This window comes from Nymphalis io, chromosome 30 (assembly GCF_905147045.1).
Source record: "Nymphalis io chromosome 30, ilAglIoxx1.1, whole genome shotgun sequence".
Classification (NCBI taxonomy): domain Eukaryota; kingdom Metazoa; phylum Arthropoda; class Insecta; order Lepidoptera; family Nymphalidae; genus Nymphalis; species Nymphalis io.
In genome coordinates this window covers 207,714-221,740 of record NC_065917.1, presented here as the reverse complement: position 1 = coordinate 221,740, position 14,027 = coordinate 207,714, and the positions used below count along the sequence as shown (strand labels likewise).

Genomic DNA, 14,027 nt, shown 5'->3' with positions numbered 1-14,027 from the left:
GACTCCCTTCGGTTGTTGTTGTATTGTTGAAACGTAAGCAATGAAGTTCTGAACAAAAATATCATCTATACTTAATATTATAAATGCGAAAGTAACTGTATGTCTGTTACGCTTTCACGGCTTAACCACCCTCCTATAAAACGCGTGCGAAACTGCGAGTGTTAACTAGTATTCTAAAAGCAAAACAAAAATAAGCTTAATAAACATAACTAAATCTAAAAGTATAAGTAAGACATTCTAAAATAATTGTCTAACCATAAATCAATAAAATAACAAATAATAAGCAAAAATCCACGCGAGTCTTGGTTCCAAAATGTCTTATACCATTCTAATCGCGCGCGGATTATACATATTTCTTCCATTTGTTTAATATTTAAATTTCATTATTGACGGGCCGGTTGGCGTGGTTGGTAGACACTTACCTTTCACGCCGAAGGTTGTTGGTTCGATTCCCACCAGGACAGATATTCGTGTGCATGAACATGTCTGTTTGTCCCTAGTCTGGGTAAAAGAAAAGTAGTATATGTAGTATATCAGTTGTCTGATTTCCGTAGTACGAGCTCTGCTTAGTTTGGGATCAGATGGCCGTGTGGGAATAATGTCCCAGGATATTATTATTATTCGAACAATAATGGGTAATCTAATTTTTCAGACAAAAATGGACTCGTTCTTCAGCCTCTTCGATCCGTCAGATGGCAATACGAACAGACAGAATAATAAGAAAAAACATAAAAACGATCAAGAGAACGGCAGGAAGAACCCAGACGCACTCAAGGGTATGTACAAACCTTTGTATATATGTAATAAGTTTATTTATTGAAATAAAAACTAAAGTCGTTGCTCTGTTAAGCGAAATTAATTCTTTTTTATATCATATCACAAATTACTTCTGCAAACAAAGTATGAGTACAAATTATAATTATTTACTAACCCGTAAAAAGAAACAACATTAAAAGCTATTGCTTCAAATATTTTTTTACAATCTGAATTGTTTCTTTTTTAAAAAAACGTCGTTAACTTTTTATTATATTAAGCCAGTGTGAATTTCTCTAATTATAGAATGACACATGACATAATGCAAAGTGTTGCCACAATAGATAATACTTGGACGTATTAAGTCGAAGTTAATGCACGTGCAATTTAAATTTAATGAAGAGCCCAAAGAGCTTCATTTACATATATATAACATACTGACATATAAACGCACAGCCCAAACTACTGCGACATGAAAATTTGCATACGGGTTCCTTTTACGCAATAGGTTAGCACTTAGGAAGGATTTTTGAAAATTTAACCCTGCAGAAGGAACTCGGGCAGAAAGAACAGAATTAAGAAGAACAAAGTATCGCCAGCGAAGGACGTCCTAACAACAGCATGGCAGAGTTCATCACAAGAAGTACCGGAACCGTTGAATAATCAATCGTCGATACCAAAGGTCTGTGACGAGAAAATCGGAAAGAACGTCAACGTTTTGAAATCGGAAGACGATTTTAAGAAGACGAAGAGGAAACCGACCAATGATGATGAGGATGCAACGAGAAGTGGGACAAAGTTTGCCGATAGAGTGTACAATGTCATCGATAAGTTGGAGAAGGTCAGGATAAAGGACGATATGTATTTAGCTGGTGATTTCAATTCCGAGGACTTGGAGAGTGACTTCTTCTACAGCTCTGATGATATGGAAGACTTCTGCGATGATACGTAAGTGATGTTTTTTGTTAATTTTTAAGGGCTTTTTCGCATAAGCGAACATGCCGCCCTGGTTGAGAATTCTTAGGAGGGTACAAAATATAATATATTAAACTTAAAAATACCTTAATTAATCACAGATCTAAGACTTAATTTGGACAACATTTTTGCGAGATTTGACGTCGGATCTGACAGAATGACATTGCATTGTCCAACAGACTTTATATCCAAATTAAGTCTAGTTCTAAGAGATTCGTTCTGAGCACATTCCATCAATACGTGCAAAAGATCATCAGGTACATTACAAGTTGAGCAGTTTGGAGAAGTTGATTTCCGCATCAGAAATGCAAATTTATTGCATGGGATGTGCCCAGACCGAAGCCGCAGAATTAATTTCGTTTCATTAAAATTCATTTTACTATTCTCAATCCAAGGATATCTGCATGGATGAGGCTGGATCGTACGGTACCATATACCTTTCTCCTTAGCTCTTTCGTCAAAGTACTCTTTCCATAAATCATAGCAATGCACTTTTAGATTTGGCAAGTAACTTTCAAATGAAGGTGTAAAGAGGACTTCAACACCGTCAGATATAGCTTCTTTGGCTAGTACATCTACTTGTTCATTCCCTTCTATGCCTACGTGAGATGGTATCCATTGAAAGAAAATTACTTTGTCATCTGATTGTAACTTAGATAGAAGCTTTAGAATCGCGTAAGCTACAGGTAACCCTCGACAGATCGAGGTACACCGAGCTAGGTGTTGAAGCGCGCTTTTGGAGTCTGACAAGATAACTACTTTACTGTAGCTTGTACACTCAATATAGCCTAAAGCCTCTAAAATAGCCTCGCTTAGAACCGGTAAATCCTTCGATATTTGTTTTTAAAATGCTTGACATATCAATACTAGTTGCCCATTGATCTAATGAAAACATGCCTAAACTTGAGAAAGAGTTGCATGGTTGAGATTTGTACATCTCGGAAATTTGTGTAAGTAAAGGTTTTTTCTTGTTGCTAAAGCCGAGATGGCCTAGTGGTAAGAACGCGTGAATCTTAACCGATGATCGTGGGTTCAAACCCGGGCAAGCACCACTGAATTTTCATGTGCTTAATTTGTGTTTATAATTCATCTCGTGCTTAACGGTGAAGGAAAACATCATGAGGAAACCTGCATGTGTCTAATTTCATTGAAATTCTGCCACATGTGAATTCTACCAACCCGCATTGGAGCAGCGTGGTGGAATAAGCTCCAAACCTTCTCCTCAAAAGGGAGAGGAGGCCTTAGCCCAGCAGTGGGACATTAACAGGCTGTTACTGTACTGTACTGAGGTTTTTTCTTGTTAGTCCAGAATCTGTTATGTGTCAGATCTGTTAATTGATTAATTAATGAAAAAGAAGTATTATTATAGAATGATCTGTTTTTAAGCCAAAATTTTCCTGCCAAATATAATCTTCTTAAATACAAAGGAGGTAAACAAAGTTCACTCTCCATCACATGTATGGGAGTGGTCCTTATAAACCCTCCAATGTTTCGCATTGCTTGATTTTGAATTTTGTCCAATTTCGATAAATTGGTTTTACAACAGTTGTCATACAAAAATGAAGTCATGTTTTGGATGGACTCCCCAACCTGATCCTGTTAACACCTTAAATATATTTAAAAACTTAGACACCCTAGACACAATCTCTTTAATATGTTTAGTCCATCTAAGACCGCGATCCAGCCACATCCCCAGGTACTTAACATTATCCACGACTTCCAAAACTACATCATTTAGAGTAATAGTAATATTGTGCAATTTGTGCCCTCTTGAAGAAATACATATTTTGCTTTTTGTTGATGAAATTTCTAAATTAATATCATGGAATTTTTTGGCTATACAATCAAAAGCAGTTTGTAATCGGCTTTGAATGTCAACTAAATTATCAGAAGAAGTAAATATTACAAAGTCATCGGCATATTACGAAAAACTAATATAATCCATCGAATTAATAGTATCACATATATCAATTGTTGCAACATTAAATAGTAATGGAGATATAGGATCTCCCTGTGCAAGGCCTACTCCCGTACATCTTACAATTTTAAAGTCTTGGCCTTCAATAATCAGACATCGTTTATGTAAAAAATCCCACAAATAATTACAAAGCATACTGCCTACACCTAATTGATCTAATTTACAAATAAGATATGTAACATCAACATTGTTATAAGCATTTTCTACGTCTATAAAACACCCCACTGTCATTAGATTTTTACTAAATCCAATTTGTACACTAGATACGAAGTCTGTTAGATTATCTAAGCAAGAGCGGGTTTTTCTAAACCCTTTTGTTTGTTCGGAAAATATATGATTTTTTTCAAGATACCATTCGATTCTATTCTTTAAGATAGCATGAAAAATTTTGCATATACATGACATCAGGGATATTGGCCTAAGAGATGATACTTGGGTACAGTCCCGGCCAGGCTTAGGAATGAGAAGTATGCGAATGTATCGCCATTGATTAGGAACTATATTACTATTGAGGAACATATTATAATTTTTTAGTAACGTAGTCTTTCCTATAGTAGGTAAATTAAAAATCATTGAATATGAGACATCGTCTAAACCTGGTGCCGTGTCCTTAGATTTTAAACATTTTTCTAATTCATGTGTCGAAATGATGGATTCTAATTTTAAGTTTCGAGATGTACAGCGAGGGTGGCATGGAGTAACAAAATCGGGTGTGAGGTTATTTAACATCGTTTCGCCTACAGTTTTGCCCACCATTCGCTTAGCAAATTTGTGTCCTTTTATCCATCTCATTCGCATCCACATTTGATTAACAGAAGTTTCCTCATTTATTGAAGAGCAATAGTCCCACCATTCCTTATTCTTTGCTTTTCTAATGAGCCTTTGAACGTCAGATATTTTGGCTTTCAGTTCTTCTAATTTAATAGGTGTTGGGTTTTTCCGAAACTCTAATAATGCCAGTCTCCTTTCCGCTACGGCTTTAGAAAGTTCCGGTTTCCAGTAGGTTTTTGTGACAAATTTAGGACTAGGGTTGACACATACCTTAGTATATGGAATGCATAAATTTGCTGCTTTATTAATTATGTTAACAAAAACATCGTAAGCTTTTTGGGGTTCAACTGGCAAACTTATTTGTACTAGGTCATTTTCTATCGATTTCCTATATTTTTCCCAATCTGCTAATTTGTAATTCCGTTTTTTGTTAAATATAGGGTTATAGTTAGAAGATGTTGATAATTTTATGATGAGGTGGTCGCTGCCTAGACATTCATTGGTAACATTCCAGGAGAACCCCAATGCAATATCCGACGAAACTATAGAGATGTCAGGACTCGACTTTTGTAATACACCATTTGCAAGTTTTATGCGCGTATGTCTATCATCATTAAGCGTAACAAAATCATGGTCCATTAGTGCGTCAAATATTTGCATTCCTCTGACGTCAGTTTTATTGGACCAGTTTGGGTGGTGTCCATTGAAGTCACCGAGTATTATAGTCCTTCTATGAGAAATTGAGAATATAAAATCCCAATCTGCGTTTGTTGTACAACACTCGGGGGGCAGTACACTGAAATTATGTTTTCTAATCTTTCACAGTTCAATACCCTAACAGAAATAATCTCAATGGCAGTATTTCCACTTTGAATTGACAGAGGCTCTGTTTTAAAGGATCTATGAGCCACTATAGCGACACCCCCATAAGAGTCATCCCGGTCCAACCTGTAAATATTAAAGTTTGTAAGTTTGAATGTATTTACTGAACTAAGCCACGTTTCACACAATGAAGCAAAATGTATTTTTTCCTGACACAGTAATTGTTCCAACTCAAGTATTTTTGGTTTTAAGCTTTGTGCATTCCATTGCAATATATTAATATTAATACTGTTCATAATTAAATATTAATCTTTGAAAAAAAGGCAAACTTGAGATGTTTTGTAATATCCAAGAGATAATCCACTCGACACATAATTTTGCTAACTTTTCTATTTTATCATTTATTGAAATATTGCTGTTACAAAAAATATTAATAAATTCTTTAACTAGACAAGTAAACGGTATATCTATCTGTTCTCTGTTGTGATTATGATGTCATTATTCTTACGGAAACTTGGCTGAATGATACAATATTTGATCATGAATTATTTGACACTCGATATTCAGTATTTAGGCGCGATCGTAGTACAACTTCATCTTATTTGAAAGATGGTGGTGGTGTTGTAATTGCCATACACAAAAAGTTTGAGAGTCTGAGAAAAATCACTTGGGAATCTGTATGTGAAGATCTTTGGGTTTCATTTAAAATAGGTCAAAGTACTCAAATTAATATTTGTGGTGTCTATATTCCACCTCCAGTAAAGGAGTTGGAACTTAATTACTGTCTTAAAAATACTGCACAAGTTATTAACTCTAATACAGATGACGGCACAATAAACGTGGTGATTGGGGATTTCAATTTGAGCAATATTGTCTGGGAATATAGCACTTACAGTCGTAGTCTAATACCTGTACGTACAAACAATAATGTGGATTCTTTATTTATTGACACAATATTTTTTTGCAACCTACATCAATGCAACTCAATTTCTAATAATAACGATAGAATTCTCGACCTAGTACTTAGCTCACATCCATCTTTTCTTACGGTATCTGAAGAAAAACCCTTAGTTCCGCTTGATTGTCATCACCCAGCCTTATTAATAGATCTACAGTATTCTACTCAAAAACACTATCTTAAAAGTAACACTGAACCTAAATATAATTTTGCTTTTTGCGACTATAATACTGTTATTGAGGAACTTTCAAAAATTGATTGGGCACATTTATGGAAAAATTGTGGCTCTGTAGATGAAATGATAGAAGTTTTTTATGAAACTTTACTAAATGCTATTTACAAAAATACCCCAAAATCCAAACCCCGTGATGGCAAGCATCCCATATGGTATTCACGTTCTCTAATACGTACTCTTAAGGAAAAATCAAAATATCATAAAGTATTCAAGAAGTATAAAAATCCTATGGATAAATACACTTATGATCTCCTAAGAGATCGCTCAAACGAAATGATATTTGAATGCTATGATTTCTTCAAAAAAAATATATCAGACCATATTCGTAACAACCCTACATACTTTTGGAAATATTTTAAAGACAGAAAATGCAATTCTAAGTCGATTCCCAATCAAATGATATTAAATGATAGAAAAGCTACAGGAGGACAGGAAATATGTAATCTTTTTTCCTATAATTTTCAGTCGATCTATGATACCACACATAAGTTACCACCTTTCAACCCAAAATATTTAACTAGTATTAAATGTACTAATAACACATACGCCAAATGTTCTGTAACAGACCATGAGGTTAAAACACAGCTTCTATCCTTAAATTGCAATAAAGGGGCGGGACCCGATCTAATACCACCTATATTTATTAAAAATTGTGCTAAAGTTTTAGTTAACCCTCTTACAACTATATATAATAAATCACTTCAATCGGGAATATTCCCAGCTAAATGGAAAGTTGCTTATATAACACCAATTCATAAGTCTGGAGACATTAATAATATAACTAATTACAGACCAATATCCATACTATCTACTTTTGGGAAAGTTTTTGAGTCACTAATTCAAAAAAAGATGTATTCTCATTTAAAACCTTACTTTGATTCATACCAGCATGGCTTTTGTCCACATAAATCCACAACATCTAATCTAGTTAGTTACATATCTGATATTTCTGAAGCTGTGGATAAGAATAATGAGGTACATGCTATATATCTGGATTTTAAAAAAGCGTTCGACTTAGTCCACCACGACATTCTTATAACCAAATTGGAATGTATGGGTATTCATGGTTCCTTGTTACGTTGGTGTGAGTCATACTTAAAGAATCGATCCCAATTAGTTGCCATGAAAGGTTTTAAATCTCTCGAATGTAATATACCCTCTGGTGTACCGCAAGGGTCACACCTAGGACCTTTGTTTTTCCTTGTTTTCATTAATGATGTTGGAAAAGTACTTAAATCCAAATATCAAATATACGCAGATGATTTAAAAATATACAGGGAAATTAAATCACCAGAGGATATAGAAATCCTGCAAAGTGACATCGACAACCTTGTTTGTTGGTGTCTTGCAAATCGTATGACTCTAAATAAGGATAAATGTGTTCATATTACATTTAGTAGAAAACGAAAACCACTAAAACACACTTACTACATCGACGGTACGCCCCTTACGGAGTCAACGAGTGTAAGGGATCTCGGGGTGATAATAGATAACACCTTAAGCTTTAGAGATCACATTGATTACATCATATCAAAAGCCTCGCAAGTATCTGGTCTGGTGTTAAGATTAATGAAAATCTTTAAAGATCCAAGCTTGACAATATTAGTTTTCAATAGTATAATAAGGAGTATCCTAGAATATTGTTCAGTTGCTTGGAGTCCTGGGTATGAGGTGCACTCTGATAGAATAGAACGTGTACAAAAACGTTTTCTATATTACTTAGCGTACACAGATCTAAATGCTAAGAATTTTAACTCTTACGATGCACGCCTAATTAATTATAAAGTGCAAACTCTTAAATATAGAAGAGAAGCTGCTGACTTTCTTTTTTTATACAAATTATTGCACGGATATATTGATGCACCTGATCTACTTGCTAAAATTAGTTTCTACATTCCGCGTCAAGGTAGCCGTTTACAAAATCGTAAAATATTTAGCCTACCTGATGTCAAATCAAATCTTGGTCAACATTCGCCAATTTACCGTATTTGCTCGCTTGCGAATTGTAGTCGTCAACACCTAGATGTCTTTAGTGAATCTGTTGGTTCTCTTAAGAATAAACTTAAAACAAAATCACATTAGTTTATGTAATAATGAAATAATTAACTAGTTAGTAATTGCACAAGTACTGTTCTTGTTAAATATGTTTTTTTAAAGCATGCTAGGTTTACATCCAGAAGACTGCAACTTATTAACACTCTGTTTAGCGTAGATTTTATTTTGTATGCACTAGTTGTAAGTCAGTTTTGTAAACTTATTTAAAAAAAAAAAAAAAAAAAAAAAAAAAAAAAAAAAAAAAAAAAAAAAAAAAAAAAAAAAAATAAGGACTTACCCACATCATCTCACGTTTTTCTCAGAGACGACACCACTAAACGATCCCTAACACCAGCATACTTCGGACCTCACTTAGTTATTTCACGTAGCGACAAGGTGTACAAAATCATGGTAAATGGTAAACAGGTTACAGTATCGATAGATCGCTTAAAACCGGCCTACATACTTAGTGATCCAACAAACACACTACCATCCTACACTCTCACACACCATCACAATACACCACCATCCAACGTTCACACTCATCATCACAACACACGAGAGAAACATCAGAGGTTATCTTTTGCCGGTGATAATATTAAGAAAACACACTCGGGCCGCATTGTAAAATTTCCCGACTATTATCGCCCGTAACCCGGTCTCTGAAGGGGGGTGATGTAGCATAATTATATATTTTCATAAATATAAAAATAAATAAATATAAAAAAATATATTGTAAAATAATACACATATTTATTTGTATGTAAAGCGGACACGCAAACATAATTATTAGTAGTTAATAAATAGATCGGCCGCTGCCCGGTCCCATTGTCTCGAACGACTACGTCACAGAGGGGCGGCGCTTGCGCCGCGCGGATGGACGATGCACCGGCCGATCGAGTCAGTCAGCTGTACGCTTACACGCTATTAACTCAATTCGAAATTCTAAGTAAATTGTATCCGCCGCGTCCTATTTATATAATTTATAATTTGTAACTGTCTCTGTGTAATTCTGTGCCTCTTCTAAACTCATTCTTCTTCTTCTGACTTTTAGTGTGTGTGTGCTTGTGACTTTCAATAAACTGTCTTTTCTATCTATAAACTCTTTCTCTTCAACTTTTACTCGCTCAACACTCCTTCTTAATTGTACATAACACTACAACATTATACACACACACTAACGGAAGACACAGATAATGAACATTTACAAACAACAGAACAAAGTAATATTACACACTACGATGCATTCAAATCTAATTCAGCAATGCATTAAAACAAACTCACAAGCTAGGAAAATGCAAAACACTAGAGTTACATGCACTGATTCCGTTACATCAACCCCTATCGATGAACAAAACATAGAAAGTATCACCCACGATCATGATATGACTTTAGAAGTAAACACTGAAATAGAGAACACATTCGTTCATGCTCTAGAACATTTTTGTGATACTGAACCAACTAGCAGACCATACATTCCTAAACAAAGGACTTCTAAAAAGTTTTCATTAATAATGAAATACATAGATACGATGATACTGACAAAATTTGTAAGCACTGATACTGATTTTATCACTCTACAGACAATAATTTACTGTGCAGCATGGACAGCAGCTAAATGTAATGGGGCAAGAATGACATTCTTAACACAAAACAACCACCAAAACAAATCATACAGAAAACCTAGTTGGCAAAGAAGATTAGAAAATAAAATAAGGAAGTTGCGAGCCAATATAGGCAGGTTAACACAATTTATTAGAGGAAATAGAAACCGAAAAGTAGTAGCTGCAGTAGAACTCATAAAGACACAATATCAATCACACGCACAATATGAAAATACAAACACGCATATAGAACACTTCTTAGATACCTTAAAACAGAAACTCAATGCAGCAGCTAGTAGACTTAAGAGATATTTGACGTGTACTGCCCGTAAAATAGAAAACAAAACATTTGCTAACAATGAAAAAATCTTCTATAGAATTTATTATCTAACTGCAAAGATAATGAGCAAAATCTAGAAATACCTCCCCCTGAAATATTTCGACAATTCTGGGCTAAGACATGGGAAAACCCCATAGAACATAACGAACATGCAGACTGGGTTAACGAAATAACTACACATATTCCAGAGATGGAGTTCAACTTCATACCAATAGAAACATTTATAGATGTCATCAAACGAATGCACAATTGGAAATCCCCAGGCTCAGACAATATTCACAACTATTGGTACAAGAAATTTAGTAGCATACACTCATACATACATAAGTACTTAAATACATTCATTCAATCACCACATTTACTACCGAAATATATAACACATGGAATCACATACTTAGTACCTAAAGATAAACATGATACCACAAATCCAGATAAATACCGACCAATAACTTGCTTACAAACCATATATAAAATGTCCTACTGCTGGGCTAAAGGCCTCCTCTCCCTTTTTTGAGGAGAAGGTTTGGAGCTTATTCCATCACGCTGCTCCAGTGCGGTTTGGTAAATGCACATGTGGCAGAATTTCAGTGAAATTAGACACAGGCAGGTTTCCTCACGATGTTTTCCTTCATCGTAAAGTACGAGATGAATTATAATCACAAATTAAGTACATGAAAATTCAGTGGTGCCTGAACCATCTTGGCTGTTTTTTTTATATGCTAGCAATATTAGCACAGACTGTGCAATATAATATGTAATGCGGTCATGAATTAAATTTGATTGAATGTAACAGGTATCCGTGCATGTCCTGAGACACTCCACGGCCATCTACCCAGGGTTCCAGTGCTCTGTGCATGTCGGGAACGTGCGTCAGACGGCCATTATCGAGGTAACGAATACATATATTAAACTCACTTTGCGGAATGGAATTAAATAGTTTAATTTTGGTATCATTTGTGGTGTTACGTAAAATACTTAAGTATGATAATGATATTTAATTTTTATGTTATATTCCTGTTTAGCGGTAGAATATCTGATGAGTGGGTGGTACCTACCCAGGCGGGTTTGCACAATTCCCTTACCACCAGTTACCACACACACTTATAATATATTCTGCCGCCAAACAGCAATAGCATTGTTGTTGGTGAGTAAAACAGTGTATCTACAGGCACGAGGGACATAACATCTTAGTTCCCAAGGTTGGTGACGCATTGGTGATGTACGCGATGGTTAATATTTATTGCGGTGTCAATGTCTATGGGCGGTGGTGACCACTTATCACATCGGGTAGCTCATCTCATCGCTGACCACGGGTATATTTTTCGCTTTAGGGTATAATGTCTCCGAACAACGTGCTGAGGGCGGGCGAGGGGGCCTCCGTGCTGTTCAGGTTCGCCCGCTGTCCGGAGTACCTCGTGCGGGGCCGCCGGCTGCTGTTCACGGCGGGGCTGGGGACCAGGTACCGCTCAACGAACCCAACGATAACTTCTAATTACAGTTGAATTGTTGAGCCAATAAAGTATATCGTCAGCTCAGTGTTGGTATTCGAGATTGCTAGCTCCACTGACTTTCACAAATTTAATTTATAAGTGTTCGGTGAAGGAAATCCATGCATCGAAGCAGGTTGTGGAATAAGCTCAAACCTTCTCCTGAGAAGGAGAGGTTTAAGCCCAGCTGTGGGACATTTATATACTGTAACTGTTTTGAATCATGTTGGAATAAGTTTTGTTCTTAAGAAGAGATATCTTCGACCAACAGACACTTTTGTACTTTACTAGCAAAACCCGGAAGGTGGCTGTTAATGTGGTACAGCGCCATCTAGCGGCGTTACAACGAAGTGGATATTATAAAATCATCCATGAGACATACATCTAAATTTCAACTATGATGGTGATTCAAACGGTCCGAACTCTATTAATCACAAAAAGATACACAAACAGCCATTTTATATATTAACGAAATTGTTTTGTTACAGAGCCATTGGCCGGGTCACGCAAACCTTCCCGTACATACCATGAATTCTATAGAACACGGCTCCAATGTAAAATTCAAGATCTCTCTAGAATATTCTAGATAAATTAAATATATTAATTGTATCTGTAACCAGTTTTCTTGTCGTGTTCACTTCATGATTGCATGGGGGGCGTTTCGCCTTGCGGATTAAATTACAAAAAACGACAATCGATGATGGTATTTTTATGTTACATAAAAACAGTGTTGCCAACCTCTTAGAAGCATCCTCCTGACGGATGAATTGAAACAAATACAAAATACATTTATAAAATGATGTTAAAAAAAAGCAAATCAAGTACTGCAAGTAGCATTAGTAAACTTGAAATATACTCAATTAAATGAAGCTGAAGAGTTAATCCCCGGAGAGAATTTCTTTAAAAAATGTTCCTCCTAAAAAATGTCTAACCAGAAAATATCCTATTTGATTTCATCTGACATAGCCCTCTTTAGGGGGAAAACCCCCAAGTTGGCAACACTGTATAAAAAAAATGTGGACCATCCATATAAACTTTCATATATTTAACACTAGCGGACAAATTTTTAATAAACCATCATATGTGATCGAGCAAATTTTCACTCATAACTCATTTTTATTCAGTCAGTTAATTAATCAGTGTCAGAGTTTTTATTACGTATATAACATACATGCAAAACGTCTATGCTTATGTATAAATAATATTGCAATATATAAATATATATATATAATAATATAAATTATGTATGTACACACATACATCCAATTTCTAGTTAATATTAAATAATTATATGACTAGATTTATGGAATAACGTACATACACAATGGATATTACATCTTGGTTCCCAATGTTGGTGGCACATTGACAATATAAATGATGGTTAATATTTCTTAAAACGCCAATGACGCGGTGGAGAATTACCACCAAAATTTCATTTGAAATTAAAAAAGAGAAACAGAAATCGCAACAGTAAAAGGTTATGTCTTTATATTTGAAAATATGTACATTCAAAAACATTAAATTCTTAGTTATACCATGTTTGCCTATCTACCCTTCCGTGACGCCACGGTGACACGACTATGATAATCTTATCGTATGTTAAATTGTTATAATAATAACTTATTTAGAAGTTAGTTGACTTAAAATTTCAAATAAACTGAGATTTAAATTAAATATTCTTATTTAAAATCAAAATAGCACTATGTACGTGTTAATATTGAATTTAATACACCATTTACAATTAGTTGAAATGTATATTTAGTATATTCCAATCGTAGGAGTAAATATAAACTAACTTTATATTTCCATATCCCGTGATAGTCGCTAATAGCTCAGCTTAACTACTTTCTCGGATAAAACGCAATTTTTTCGCAAGTCCATAATGAATATCACAGATAACTCAAAATCTCGACCAATGATATCGCGCCAATTCAATGTCGGTTGTTAGTTTGCCTTTGTCTACTCTTGTGGCTTTAATACACTAGTTATTTTCTATTAAAATGAAATAACATATTTATATGCATACATATATAACGTAACTGTTTTTAAAATGATAATCACGCCCCAAGG

General features: G+C 35.0%; 1 long non-coding RNA gene across 1 annotated transcript; it reads left to right on the top strand.

The window, feature by feature from the left end:
- The first annotated feature begins 11,281 nt into the window (after window positions 1–11,281).
- On the top strand, window positions 11,282–12,487 carry LOC126780168 (uncharacterized). The gene is made up of 3 exons (XR_007670450.1): window positions 11,282–11,359; window positions 11,802–11,929; window positions 12,446–12,487. It is a non-coding gene; the product is annotated as an uncharacterized LOC126780168 (long non-coding RNA).
- Window positions 12,488–14,027: the final 1,540 nt, after the last annotated feature.